Here is a 15,778-nt window from a genome sequence, read left to right as displayed (position 1 = left end):
AAAAAAACAAAAGATATAACACGTTTTTATGTATGTTAATATATGTCGTATATAAAAACTTAAATACATTACCTACACCTATGACAATGCATTAAAAAAATTGCGGTCAACCAAACTTAATTTTTCACTCCACGCAATGTAATTAATGTATGCTTGTATGCAGGTATGCAGGTTTCACTGATGGACGGCGGAGATCGATGAAGGCAATTGGACGGCTGGAATGAATATCAGGAGACTCCTTTGTGCTGAACGTTAGCGTCTGATAAACCAGTACGGAAGCAAAAATGGTTGAAGACGCGTGTCAAGATTTGATTGTATCGCATTCAATTATACGAAAACTGCTTTCACCGCAAAAGCGGTCCGAAATGCGTTAGGGTGGTTTTTGGTTTGGCTGTGGTGTTGGGCCCAGTACATACGTGGTTTCGTGCGCAGTTGGAATTATGACTTCAACAATTTTATGATTTCTCAAATTTTCAATTTATCCTTGTGTTTAAATTCTAATTTTGTAATATAATTTTTTTTTGAAAAATAACATAACCTTTCTTTTATATATCTAAATAATTTTCTTCCCTTTACTCTAAATATATAAGGAGGTTTGATGGTTGAAGATATCTAAATTTTATAAAATATTTTATTTTTAACGGGGAAACTTAATTAATTTTATTTAAGTGAATAAAATTACAACAATATATTTTTAAAGAAATGTTTGTATTGTTTGAATAGATATTACTATGAATAAACCCCGTTCATCTATATATAATTTTAAACATTTTTATTGTTATTGTTCTTGACATTAGTTATAAAAATTTCTAACTTTACTTAATATATGTAATTTTTTTAGTTTAGTTAAAAATATATGTAGTTTTTTCAAAAAGATTTGGTAAATTATAGGTTAAAGTATGAGAAATTAAAGAAATTAAAACCAGACTTTATTAAGGTTAGATTGTTTTCTAGTGCATTTAAATATTTCTCTGGTTAAAATTTCGGCAGGTTTGGGATGATTTTCCTTTTAGAAACCCTTATGCCTCAAAAGGGAAAACCATTATACCCCAAATGAAAATTCAATTAGTCAAAGGAATCATTTTTAATGGTAAAAAAAAATTATACCATTAGCAAATTCAAATTTCAGCTATCTCCCTCCAACATTATGGGTCGGCTACAGTTAAGGAGGGAAAATATAATTTGATATTTCAAATAGAAATCCACTTATCCAAGAAACATTACCTTTCACATATGAAAATCACTATAAATACCCAATCAAGTTAGTCACTTCTGAACTGGAAAATTTGGATCTCTCTTTGCAAATTCGCATGTCTTATGGTCTACAACTTTGCATGTCTTATGGTAAGCAACTTTGTATCTTATATATCAAAGCAACTTTGTATCTTATATATCACTTTTGAAATGGGAAATTTGGATCTCTCTCCGCAAATTCGCATGTCTTATGGTCTACAACTTCGCATGTCTTATGGTAGGCAACTATGTATCATATATATCCTGCAACTTTGTATCTTATATATCTTGCAATTTCATATCTCTTGCAACTTCATATACCTCATATGCTAGATCGTATATGCAAATACAATATCATACATCTCTGTCTACAATATTGTATAAGAAAGTTTGTATACTCTTGTGCAAGTCTGTAAGGTAAGTATGGTCTTATTTTCTTGTGAATTGGATGAGTTCATATCCTTTCATCTTTGTGATCTAAAACATAATATATGACACTTACCTACTGAAGTTTGGATGAATTTATATGGCAAACAATCATTGTGGTCTAGACGGGTTTATATGGCACTATACTTTATGACTCCTGTACATATATACTTAATGGTACTTGAATCCTATCTTAGTGATTTACAAGAAGCTCGCACTTGTATATGTTAGTGATACGATTTCAATGATTCATATACAAGATCTTTGATACAACAATCCAATTGATTACGATGCTTAGTAACCATGACAACAGTAAGCCTTGATCTTATGATGACATATGACAGAGGTCTTCTATGACACTTGCGATAGTTTTTTCCTATGACACATACGACAATACTCTTTCTTCTATATTACATATGACAGTGTTTCATGAGTGACCTTAATCTCTTGATGGTAGTGAGACATGATGTATAACCCTTGATAATATGATGATAGTAATAGAGACATATAGCATGAGATAGTGACCTATATAATGGTTGCATGATGGTAGTGTTCAGTCCATATTCACTGATCTTGCTTATATTACATGATTCATTGGATTCAGTGACCTTGCTCATAATGACAATGACAGTTACGTATCACAAGAGACTTTGATACATATGACAATGATCTTCATGATACATATGACAAAGATCTTCCATGATACATTTGATAGTATTCTTCTATAGTATACATGAAAAAGGCCTCCCATGACACATGTGACGGTAATCATGATGTGATTCATGTGTCCAAGACCTTGCTCTTATGTGATGGCAGTGATCATGATGGCAAAAATCTTGTGTATGGAAGAAATAGGAAATATATCTCTGATGTATGATTCTAGTCAAAAGTGATATGTTAGCATCTCTCTATATCATTCAGTTCACAAATGAAGTTTTGAACTAACTTGGATTAGCCTTGAAGACCTGATATGAATGATGTATCTCATTATGGATGTACTTTGTATCTCAGCTGAATAGTTGATGAATATATAAGAAGAATTTGGTTGGGTTTTCCCCTTGTGGGGTTTTTCCCTGGCCTCTGACCTAAATCATGGTGTCTTTATTTTGTCTGCTTTTATTTTGTTGTTCATTACTGCTCTGTTGCATTGTTGATGTTATTGTTCTTTCTACATAATTTCAATATGTAAATGATGAAAAGTTTTTAAATGAAATTATCTATAGAAAAGAACAATCTATCCCTAAGAAAAATTACCATGGTATCAGAGTTAGTTTGAAGAAAATTCATTGAATATCACCCACTGTGAAGACACATATGGATCAAGTAGAATGAAAGAGATAAAGATAGCAGAGGCTTAAAAGAATGTTAGGGTCTGAAGGAAACTCTAGTGAAGCTTTGTTATTACAAGAGAAGGTTACATTTTGGGAGAAACCCTTGAAGTGGCCTTGGATATGGCCTGGGTTCTAATGCTTTGAAACCTTATTAAGATTCATAATTGTTCTTGATATGATATTCCATTTAGTTATTCAAATTCATAGAAACCGTAGAGAGAAACTTCCTAATATGACATGATCAGTGAGAAGCCCATGATAGACTCAAAGAAACCATAAGAGAAGGGTATGTTGTAGTTTCATTAGCTATATTATACATTGATGGTTGGTATCGGCTATCAATGAAAGAATATAAAGGATACTAGTGGTGCTCAAGAAGATGCATTTCTTTTGCTAAGGACATATGGTTGATGGACAGTGATGACTTATGGAGGTTGGTATAAGAGGAAGCTAACAACTTCCTTCAAACCTCATTAAAGATAAGTATTTTCAAGGTTTATGTTATGACACTACTCATGTTTAGATTTGTCATTCTGGGACTATTGTTTATTCCTCCTACACAAATATTTGAATACTTGTTTTATTAACATCTTAGATGAGGAAAACTGGTCCCTCTTAAATATCATCATGATGTGGAGCATTGCAGGAATATTTAACACTCACAAGGAGTTGAGAGACTCCTACAATATATATCAAAGTTGAGTACTTTTTAGACATATGTCATCCCTTTGTGTCACTATCCTTGTTAATTTATTCTTTTTGGTCATTGGTGATTCTTCCTACATGTGTATTTTACTAAATTCTTGTATGAGGATGTCATGAGGATCATCAAGATGCATAGTAGTGTAGGAAGAGAAAGATACTAGAGGGATTTGGTACAAGAATAGCAAGCTCTTACAGGGAGATACTGTAGGAAACTTCAAAGGGAGATGGAGTAGAAAAATGCAAGAGCCACTCTTACATCTAGAAAAGGATGGTAATATTGCTTCATCACCAGGTACACTTTCATTATGATTATTTATTTTTGTTCTTGCTCTTGTTCTGGAATCATAGGTACATCTGATCAATGTGAGGATTAAACCCTCTATATCTAAGATTGAGGATGATGTATATCCATCCCATGACTTATGAAATGGAAAAGAGCTCAAAATTTCAAAGGAAGGATCACAGTTTCATTGGTTTATTGAAGAGGCTCCCTATTCAGAGGGAGTAGATGGAATACAACATAAGAGTTACATGTCCTTCATGAATGGACCATTCTAGATGACTAAGATGTAGTAGTCTGTGATGCTTCTGCGATATGATTCAAACTATGATAAGAAATATTCTCTTAGAGAAAGAAGGCTATGATGAGATCCTAGATTATGTTGACAAACACATTACTATCATATATATGTGAAGTGAGCTTCCTCTATGATGTATCTGAGGAAGAAGCATATTTGCATCTATCTCAAAACCTTAAGTAGCATGAGTACTAGACCCATGATTACAGAATGAAGAAAGCTTCATATGAACTCTAGTTTGGCTTAACATGCTTAAAATGATGGACATGTATTGAGATATATGATTGCTCTTTAAGATTAAAGATGTGTCTTTGATATTTGATTTTATATGCTTACAATTTATTTCTGACAAGATCAAGATCATCTCAGCATTCAGTGCCAGAGGGAGTTGACCCTTGAAACCAAGATGATCCACTTCTTGAGATTAGAAGTATAATAGAGAGATGATAACGACGTCCTTGTCAAAGACTTGGCATGATGATTTACTTTAAGTAGTTGAGAGAGCTTCCTCTTCAAATAAATTTATGATGGATTCCCACGATGAGCCAATAGCTAGATGGACTCTTGATTTGTAGTATGTTCTTTGAGACATATAGAGCCTAGATATGTATATTGGAATGTTGCAAAGACGGTATATGAATACCTATACCATGTAATCATTTGAGAACTAAGACACATTATCGGATACCTGATGCATTGATGCTGAGAATATTGTTAGCACATTTGAGTGTTGCCTTAAGTCTACCCTAGTTTCCTGAATGATTTCCTATCATAGAAAATTATTGCTGGCATGCCTCGCGATGAGATAGTATGGTTTAGAAATCTTTTTGAGAGCTATTTGACTATTTACGTGGCATGATTATGATATATTGTGACATATTATGGAGAATCTTGTGTTCCATTACGGATTATAGCACATTGAGATCTGATATCACTATATATGGGATATGGTGTAGAAAGGAGCAATAAGACTCCATGACATTTTGATTATTAAGCAAGAAGACAATTGGATCATTATGTTGCAACATGTAAGTTTATGGTTGACCCGATATTCTCTAGGTGTCATGCACTATGTCCAGGACCAGCAGTCGTAAGCCTAGTGAAGGCACTAATGAGCTGAAGTGGTCACGGCTCATCAAGGTCACTGAGTTATGCTCTTCCTAGCTGTTTGAGCTCACAGGGAGAGGAATTGAGCCAGAGAGATCCTAGGGTTGAGGGAACTCTAGACAATAGGATAGGGTGTAATCCTTATCCCTTGTGGTAAGTGTATCTCGCATATTGTCATTGTAGGGCATGTGTGTGATGCTTGTCATTTATGACAAGTGGGTATCTCCCCTATCATCAAGTCTGGGACTTGGAAGAGTATACCTCACCTTGCATCCTACCCACAAGGCGGGTTTACTGGGATTGTTCCTCCCCATATGGCCAATGGTTTGAGGTGACTTGAGATAGGGTGTGATCCTTACCATCTATGGCAAGTAGTATCTTGCTCAAGTGATGGGATGCAAGTGTTCTATAAATTGACTCTTGAGAGTTTAGAGAGGAATATTAATGGACAATAGGACATTGCGTGATAATTCGATCTCACCTATTGTCACAAGTCAATAGCATAGAGTGTGATTTGTACCCTTGCAAAAGTGGATCTCGCCTATTATCCTTAGATATAGCGTGGTATATGGAGCTCCCCTTCAGATTATTCTTATTCTTTAGACATCATTTTTCATTTGACGAACATAGGAATCAAGTTGAGACGATATGTGATGAGTTGGTTTTCCTATTGAAATAACTGAGATGAAGGTCATGGAACTTGACCTAGAGATTAGTAGGGTTTGGAGGATCTAATCAATCTCCCCTACCGTCGGTTGTGGATTATTATTCTTCTATGAGTCATGATGAGATGAGACGAGACAAGATGTGATATAATGTAGCATCCAAGATAAGTCTTATAATGGAAATGGAAATTCCTCCCTAGTTAAGAGGGAGTGTTAAAATTTCAGCAGCTTGGAGATTAATTTCCCTTTGGAAACCCTTCTACCCCAAAAGGGAAAACCATTATACCACAAATGAAAATTTAATTGGTCAAAGGAATCATTATTAACAGTCAAAGAAAATTATATCACTAGAAAATTTAAATTTAAGGTATATCCCTTCAATATTATGGGTCAACTACAATTCAAGGAGGGGAAATATAATTTCAAATTTCAAATAGGTCAAGTTGACTTATCCAAGAGACATGACCTTTTACATATTAAAATCACTATAAATACCCAATCAAGTTAGTCACTTTTGAAATGGAAAATTCTGATCTATCTCGGCAACTTTGTATGTCTTATGGTTTGCACTTCGCATGTCTTATGGTCTGCAACTTTGTATCTTATATATCCTGCAACTTCATATACCTTAGATGCAATTTCTTATATGCAAATACAAGATCGTATGTCTCAATCTACAAGACTGTATAAGCAAGTTTAGATAACCCTATGCAGGTCTGTAAGGTACATATGGTATTATTTTCTTGTGTACTAGATGAGTTCATATCCTTTCATCTCTATGATTTGGACACATATTATATGACAGTTACCTACATTAGTTTGGATGAATTTATATGGCCACTATGATATAAATGAGTTTATATGGCACTATATTTTGTTTCTTTAGCACATATATATACTCAGTGGTACTTGCATCATATATTATTCATTTACAAGAAGCTTGCACTTATATATTCTAGTGATATGATTTCATTGATTCACATATATGATCTTTGTTATGGCAATCCCATTGATTATGATGCTTAGTAATCATGACAACAATAAGCCTTTGTCTTATAATGACATATGACAGAGGTCTTCTATGACACTTGTGACTGTGGCTTCCTATGACACATATAGCAGTACTCTTTCTCTTATATTACATATGACAATGTTTCATTAGTGACCTTAATCTCTTAATGGCTATAAGAAATGATGTATAACCCTTGATATATGATGACGGTAATATAGACATGTAACATGAGATAATGACTTATATATGTGTCTCATGATGGCAGTGTCTAGTCCTTATTCATTGATCTTTCTTATATTACATGATTTAAAGGATTCAATGACCCTACTCACAACAACAATGACACTTACATGTGACAAGATACTTTGATACATATCATAGTGATATTCATGGTACATATGATATAGATATTCCATGATACATTTGATAGTATTCTTCTGCATTATACATGATAAAGGACTCCCATGATACATGTGATAGTAATCATGATGTGATTCATGTTCCCATGACCTTCTCTTATATGATGGCAATTACCTTGATGGAAGATATCTTGTGTATGAAAGAAATAGGAAATGTATCTCTGATGTATGATTCTATTCAACAATGATATGCAAGCAGCTCTCTATATCAGTCAGTTCACAAATGAAATTGTGAACTGACTTGGATTGGCCTTGAAGGCCTAATATGAAAGATACATCTCATTATGGATGTACTTTTTATCTCAGCTCAATAATTTATGAATATCTAAGAAGAAGAATTTTGTTGGTTTTTCCCCCTTGTGGGTTTTTACCCTAGTCGTTGAACTAAATCATGGTGTCTTTATTGCATATGTTTTTCTTCTATTATCCCTTAATGTTTTGTTGCACTATTGATGTTATTGTTCTTACATTATTTTTAATGATTTTATGATGCTGTGGGGTGAATTCAATATGAAAATGATGATAATTTTGTAAGTTCAATTATCTATAGCAAATAATAATCTAGCCCTAAGAAAAATTAACATCCCTCATGCAAGAAGTCACCTTTTATTAATTGAATGACTAACTGAGTCTCAAAAAATTTGAAATCATCTAACTTTTCTTTCTTGAGTCATCATAAGAACTAGTTTGAGATCCATAAGTTCATAAAAAAAAATTGTTTCAAGACCAATTCCATTTTTAAATGAGATGGTATGCCTTCTCTCAACCCCACCTCTAGTAGGAGTACATTATCGAACTCCATAAAAGAAAGCCTAGGAGATTTCTTTGTTAATGAGTTATATCGTAACTTGCTAATAAGAATAAATTGAAAATTTGAGGAAAGCATAGAGGATGTTGAGACTTTAATTGGAACATTTAAGAGGATTGGTGTCCACATACTCAAAAAGGTTTTCATTTTTGGCTAATTATATTCCCCAAGCATAAGTGACAATGGGGGGATTTATACCTCTTTGTGTCCTTATTTTCACATCATCATCTAAAATCTTACTCAATGGCGTCCCCTTCCCAATTACTACAAAGACATTTTAATCCTCATATTTAATTCCAAACTTTGTTTTGAATATGGAAAAGAAATGATGATATAGAAATTGAATTTTATGTTACCTTCATAGAAACATCATCTACCAGGTCCTTTCAAACTTATTTTTCGCAAAAACCTCCAAGATAAGGCTCTCTTGTTAAGAAGGAGCCACATAAATATTTTATATTAATAGGAAAATGAAACTTCCAGCTTGGCTTCCATCACTAAATCAGTGGATTCTCATTTCCTTCTGATGCAAGATCTTTCTAACAAACCTTTGGTTCAATTTCCTAGAGGGGTTCAAAGACCAAATAATATCATCTTCCACTTCACTCAATTTGATAAATCACTTTCTAAATCTATTAGCATAGGTCTTCCAACTATCTATGTATTCTTCCCTAAGACTTAATTCCCTCTTTATGAACCATTATTCTTGTCAATTATTTGCAAAGGGTCCCCTTTTTATATTACTTTGAATGTTGTAGCGTATATGTAATATACCCTAAACTATATTACATTTAGTGCCATAATGTAATGAATAAATATCATGTAATAATACACATAAGATGATTATAATGTAAAAAATGTGCACTTTGCCAAGGACATGACATATCACCTTGGTGTGTATTTATATGCATGATCAATGTGTCTCAAGAACATGTTAATGTATAATGAATAATAATTATTTATGCCTTGAGGATTATATGTATTTGTTGTCTTATGATGAATGCTTAAGTGAAGTGATTGTGAGGTTCACTCCAATTGGTATGAAAGTGGTTTTTCCACTAGCCTATGGTCAAGAAGAAAATTCAAATATTTCGCTATCTTAATCAAGTTTATTTATAAATGACATTTAAAAAAGAAATAAAATAAGGAAAAGAAAAATTTCTCCAAACAATTCTAGGGTCATAGCCCAGATTCCAATTAGAAAGAAAAGAAGAAGAAGAAAAATTCCAAGTTTTTATCTCAAGCCCATGAAGAAGGTCAAACACTTGAAAATACGTTAAGTTACTTAATTGTTGTGTACATGGTAAGAAAACTAAAAATATAAGTTTCCAAGTATCTTAAAAAGTGCATGTAAAGTGTTGTGTACATGGTAAGAGCAATAAAAATGTAAGTTTCCAATATATTTAAAAATGCATGTAAAGAAGTACAAATATATCACAATGGCATAAAAGTAAAGGTTGGTGTACATTCATAATTTTCCCTCAATGTATATTTATCTATCTTCTAGAGCACAGTGAGGTAAAAATTGAAAAAATTGTTGAAGAACCAATATATACTAATGATGTAAAATTAGAAATCAAATCTAGAATTGAGTAAGTGTAATAGACCCTAGTTGATTGTTAAAAATAGCAACAAGAAATCATAATTTAATTTTTCCTTGTGTTAAATTAAGAATTAAATCGAAATTCTATTCTCATAACAACATGTAATAGTTAACTAATTTAACTTGACTTAGTTGGCTCGTAAATTTGAGTTGGAAGTCTATCTAGAGTCATGTAGAGTGATTCCTAAATTTTAGGGGTCTAGGTTGAGTTATTTTGAGCTGTAATTAATTAACTCAGTCTAATTGATTTCTAGTCAGTTAAACTAGTTGAAATAGTTAGAGGAATTAGTAGGAAGTCTAGTAATGGGGAGTAGCTTAAGTGTAGCTTCACTGCTTCACCAGTTAACTGAAGATTCACTTATAAATAACTCATGCATGTAAGTTTAGAGGAAGACCCAATTGAGATTAGAGTTCAAGGATAGTGTACTATCAGTTCTATAATTTTCGAGTTGTACAAATGGTGCATGCAACCAATAGAAGGCCTATGATGGATTGTGTAGTTGTGGTGAGGGATTTTCCCAATTAAATATGGGCTAGTTCTCTAAGGAATTGCACAAGGAAGTGGGGGCTTGGCAAGCAACAAAATTGGCCTAAAGTGTTGGCTTGAGCTGGTTTGTGAAGCAAAGAAATAGATTGTACTTGTGCAGGAATTGTGCGTGGTTGAGCAAGAATTGTATTTTCTTCTCAGATCTTCTGGTTAATACAATATAGATAGTCGGGGTTTGTTGGCATTATGTTTTCTGGTATGACTGTATGTTACAGATGTTGTACTTGATGGCAACTCTAGTGGCAAGGCTCTCAGTTTGTTGAAATTTAAGAAGGACGCAGGAAACCAGTTCAGGAGGTGTGTACCCGCAGGTCCACCATGCAGGGTCCGCGTCCAGCGACGCTGGCCAGCCGTTCTGGGGGTGCGTCCACCCAGTGCACACATTTCAAGGCAGAGAAAAAGCATGTGGGGGTTTCTTGTGTGGTATCTAGCCGACGGTTTTGTGTTTCTATGGTGTCGGCTCGTGGTATTGTTCCATGTTTTGGGGAGGAGCTTGCCTATATAAAGCAAAGTAGTTCATTTGGATTGAGCATTGTCTTTGGTTGAATATCTTATTTGGTGAGATCTAGTCCAGATCTAAGAGGGCGAATCTTCTAATGGACTGTGATCTCTATGGCGCATGATCAGATCTGTAGATCTGACTGTTTGGGTTAGTCCTGAAGTCTTCATATCATTTATATCTGAAGGGACGCAGGTTCAGTGAAAGGAAAGCGCGCTGGGACGCAGTGCAGAGTTTGGAGATCTGCGTGGGGACACAGGGCAGACAAAGTTCAGATGCGTCTGGGACGCAGCGCAGTGACTATAGATCTGCGTGGGGACGCAGAGCGATCAAGGTTCAGGTGCGTCTCTGATGCAAAAGACGCGGCACGATAGTGTGTTCAGGTGCGTCTCTGTAGCGAAAGACGCGGCGCGATAGTGTGTTCCGGTGCGTCTCTGTAGCGAAAGACGCGGCGCGATAGTATCTTTTGGTGCATCCCTGAAGCAACAGAACGCAAAGCAGTTAAAGGAACAGTGCGTGGGCACGCAGCGCAGCAGAAGGATATCTGCGTGTGGACGCAGAGTAGCAGAAGGTTTACTGCGTCTGGTCGCAGGCCACAGAAGGAAAAACTGCGTCTCTGTTTTAAGATGTTCTGTTGATTGAATTTCTCTGTTGATAAGGTGTTCTGGGTTAGTTCTGTTATTGCTGATCTGATATCTGTAGTGGTCTATATCTGTTATGTACTTGTTGATCATCTGATGCTTTATGAAAAGAAGTAGGGGGTTGTAGCTCCCTTCCAGGAGTAGACTGGAAAACGAGAAAGAGAGAGAGTTGTAGCTCTCTGCAGGTTGCAGCCTGCGTACTGGTAAAGGACTGCACCAGTACAAAATCATTGTAAAAGAAGTTTCTAAATTGAAAGAAGATAGAGACATATTGCAGCAGGTGGTTTTCTCCCACATTGGGTTTCCACCTTACATCTTGTGTTCTTTGGTGTGACTGTCTATTTTCTTTGTTCATGCTCATTATTTTATGGTACTGATATGCAAGAATAATTCAAAAGATCAAATAAGGAAGATTTGTTAAATTGCTATATAATACTGATTCACCCCCCCTCTCAGTATTATTTCCAACAATTGGTATCAGAGCAGGTCCTTCAGAGAAGCTTGATCGCTTTTGAAGGTAGATCGTTCATCATGAGCAACTACGAGAGAGAAGCATCAATCAGGCCACCGATTTTTGATGGGACAAACTTCAATTATTGGAAGGTAAGAGTTACTGCATATCTTCAATCTCTTGGTACAGAAGTTTGTGACATTGTAGAAACAGGCTATGCTTTTCCTTCAGCTACTCCTACAGATCCAGCTGAGAAAAAGAAGTATGAAACAAATGCAAAAGCAGTCAGTACTCTATTAGGAAGTATATCCCAAACAGAATTCATGAAGGTAATGCACTTCAAATCAGCAAAAGAGATATGGGACAAAATGGTCACGAGCTATGAAGGAGATGAACAGGTAAAACGAGCTAAACTTCAAACTCTCAGGATTCAATATGAGACTCTCAAGATGTATAATGATGAAAGTGTGGCTAATTATTTTCTTCGGGTAGATGAGGTTGTTAATTGTATGAAAAATTTGGGTGAAGAAATAAAAGAGGCTATAGTAGTTGAAAAGATTCTGAGATCATTATCCCCCAAGTTTGAATCTAAAGTATCTGCTATAGAAGAAAAGGAAAATCTCTGTGTTCTCACTATGTCTCAGCTACATGGAATTCTAACTGCTTATGAAATGAGAAAGGGAGGTCCATCAGAAAGAAGGGAAGCTGCTTTTAAGGCATCAGGCAAAGAAGATTACTATGAAGCAAGCCATGTTCCAGAAGAAGAGGAAGAAGAATCAAACTTTGTCAGAAATCTTCAAAGGGGTTCTGGAGGTTCAGAGGTAAGCTACCTTTTAAATGCTTTGCTTGTGGAAGAGTAGGTCATTATGCTGCAAAATGTCCTTATAAGGATAAAGGAAAGGAACCTGCTAGATGGAATAAGAAACAAAGTACAAATAAGAAAAGCTACTACACCCATGAAGATAGTGATGGCTTATCAAACAGTGATGAAGATGAACAAGGTAATAAATATAAGCTGTTAATGGCATTTGAAGATGATGATTATGAGGATGCTGTAGATGTGGATAATCTCTATGATGAAATTACTAGACTCAAGAGATGTATAGAAGAAAAGAATGTGATCATTGATATTCTACAATTTCAAATTGATGAAAAGGAAAAACATCTTGAAAAACTAGAAGGTGAAATTGTTGGTCTCAGAAAAGAAATTGAGAAAACAAAAGCTATTAATCTTAAGTTTGTCAAAGGATCTGAAACTTTGGATGAGATTATCAATGTGCAGCGGTCTCCTCTAAACAAGACAGGTTTGGGCTATAATGGAGAAACCTCTCAAGCATCCACCTCAAAAAGTTATCTCGATGCAGCAAGAAGAAATGAGCAGAAGAACAATGAAGATAATCAGGTAAAGCAGGGACGAATTACAAACAAAAACTATCAGGGGCAATCCATCTTAAGGGTGAACAAAAGCTACAACCAGCCACAGGTAAAATCTTCTCAGTTTGGTTCAAGAATAGATGAAAATAGAAATTACAATCAATTGGCTGGTAGATTCAATAACCGCAGAAGCTTCTTCAATGGACAATGCTTTTCTTGCCATAACTTTGGTCACAAAGCAGCTCAATGTGTTGCATATAAAACAATCATGACTAGGGAGGCTCAAAAACAAAGAAGTATGACAGGGATTACAAAAAGGACCTATAACAACTTTTCGGCTCTTGAAAATGAAGTTGAATGTTCTATTTGCAATAATTTTGGTCATGAAGACTCTGAATGCAGGAGCAGGTTTCAGGAGAAAAAGGAACAAGCCACAAGCACCAAAACATGGAGAATAAAGGAACCTCAAACAGAAAGATGTGGGATAGCATTTTATGCAGAAGGACAGGAAAATCTATGGTACATTGACAGTGGATGTTCGAAACATATGACAGGTGATAAAGAAAAACTTGAATCTTATTCTACTTTAGAAAAGGGAAAGAAAGTTTCTTTTGGAAATGATACTCCTGCAACTATAAAAGGAAAAGGGATTGCTCCTTTAAAGGAAAAGGTCAAGGCCGGAAATGTTTTGTATGTTGATGGATTGAAGCATAATCTTCTAAGTGTCAGCCAGATGTGTGATCAAAGAACCGAGGTTATTTTCAGATCAAATGGATGTCTTGTTCGTGATCTTGATACAGGTAAAACAGTACTCAAAGGCAAAAGAACTCCAAATAATATGTACATATTTGAAGAAGGACAACAACAATGCTATCTGAGCAAGGATGAAGAGCACTGGTTATGGCATCAAAGGTTGGGACATCTAAGCTTCTCACAAATAAGGAAAGCATGCAAATATCAGGCAGTTCACGATCTTCCAGATATCAAAATTCCTGACAACACCATATGCAGATCATGTCAGTTTGGAAAACAAACCAGGACTAACTTTCCAGAGAAGGAAGGATCAGCTAGCATGCCTCTTGAGCTAGTACATACAGATACATGTGGTCCATTCAGGAAAAGAACACCTAGAGGAGAGGAATACTTGATATTATTTATTGACGATTTCTCCAGGTTTGTCTGGTTAGGACTTATGAAGCACAAAGATGAAGCTTTCGAAAAATTCAAATCCTTCAAAGCCTTGGTTGAAAATGAATCAGGTCACAAAATTAAGTGCCTCAGATCCGACAGAGGTGGGGAATTTACTTCAAATGAATTTTTCGATTTCTGTGATGAACATGGCATAAGGAGAGAATTCTCTACAGCTAGAACTCCTCAGCAAAATGGAGTTGTTGAAAGAATGAACAGAACAATCCAACAAATGGCTCATGCTATGCTTGATGAATCAGGAACTCCCGCAACTTTCTGGGGTGAAGCTGCACATGCTGCGGTTATTATTCTCAACAAGACAAATGTCCGGGTGAACAGCACTCAAACTCCTCATGAGCTCTGGAGTGGTAAAACTCCTTCGGTAAAGCACTTCAAAATCTTTGGGAGCAAATGCTATATCAAGAATACTGATGAGCAGCTTGGCAAACTTGAACCTAGAGCAGATGAAGGCATTCTTCTTGGTTACTCTCCACATAGCAAAGCATACAAGTGCTACAATAAAAGACTTGGCAGAATTGTTGACAGCATTGATGTGGTGGTTGATGAGAAGGGATACATTCCTAGGCAAGTACATCGGGAAGATATCGAAGAAGATGAAGGCTACCCTCAAAGACAGAATGATGAAGAAGAAGAACCTCAAGAAGAACTAGAGGAGCAGACAAGAATAGAAGAGAAAACTCCATCCAGATATGTTCAGAAGAATCATCCAGAATCTCAGATTGTGGGGCAGAAAGAAGCAGGTGTACAAACAAGAAGAACAGTTGCAGAAGCCTCAAGCTATTTGGCATTACTATCCTCTACTGAACCACAAAATGTGAAAGAAGCATGCAAAGATGAATGTTGGGTCAAAGCAATGGATGAAGAACTTGAGCAAATCGAAAAGAACAACACTTGGGAGCTGGTTCCTAGACCAAAGGATAAGAATGTTATCGGAACAAAATGGGTCTTCAAAAATAAATTGAATGAAAATGGAGAAGTAATTAGAATCAAAGCCAGACTTGTTTGTAAAGGGTATGCGCAACAAGAAGGAATAGACTTTGAAGAAACTTTTGCTCCTGTTGCAAGACTTGAGGCCATCCGAATGTTCCTTGCTCTCTCAAGTTTTCAAAACTTCAAAGTATTTCAAATGGACGTGAAATCAGCCTTTCTGAATGGAGACTTGGAAGAAGA

This window comes from Pinus tabuliformis, chromosome 4_2 (assembly GCF_031772625.1).
Source record: "Pinus tabuliformis cultivar Carrire ecotype Pingquan chromosome 4_2, CPIR1, whole genome shotgun sequence".
Taxonomy (NCBI): domain Eukaryota; kingdom Viridiplantae; phylum Streptophyta; class Pinopsida; order Pinales; family Pinaceae; genus Pinus; species Pinus tabuliformis.
This window is presented reverse-complemented; position numbering follows the sequence as displayed.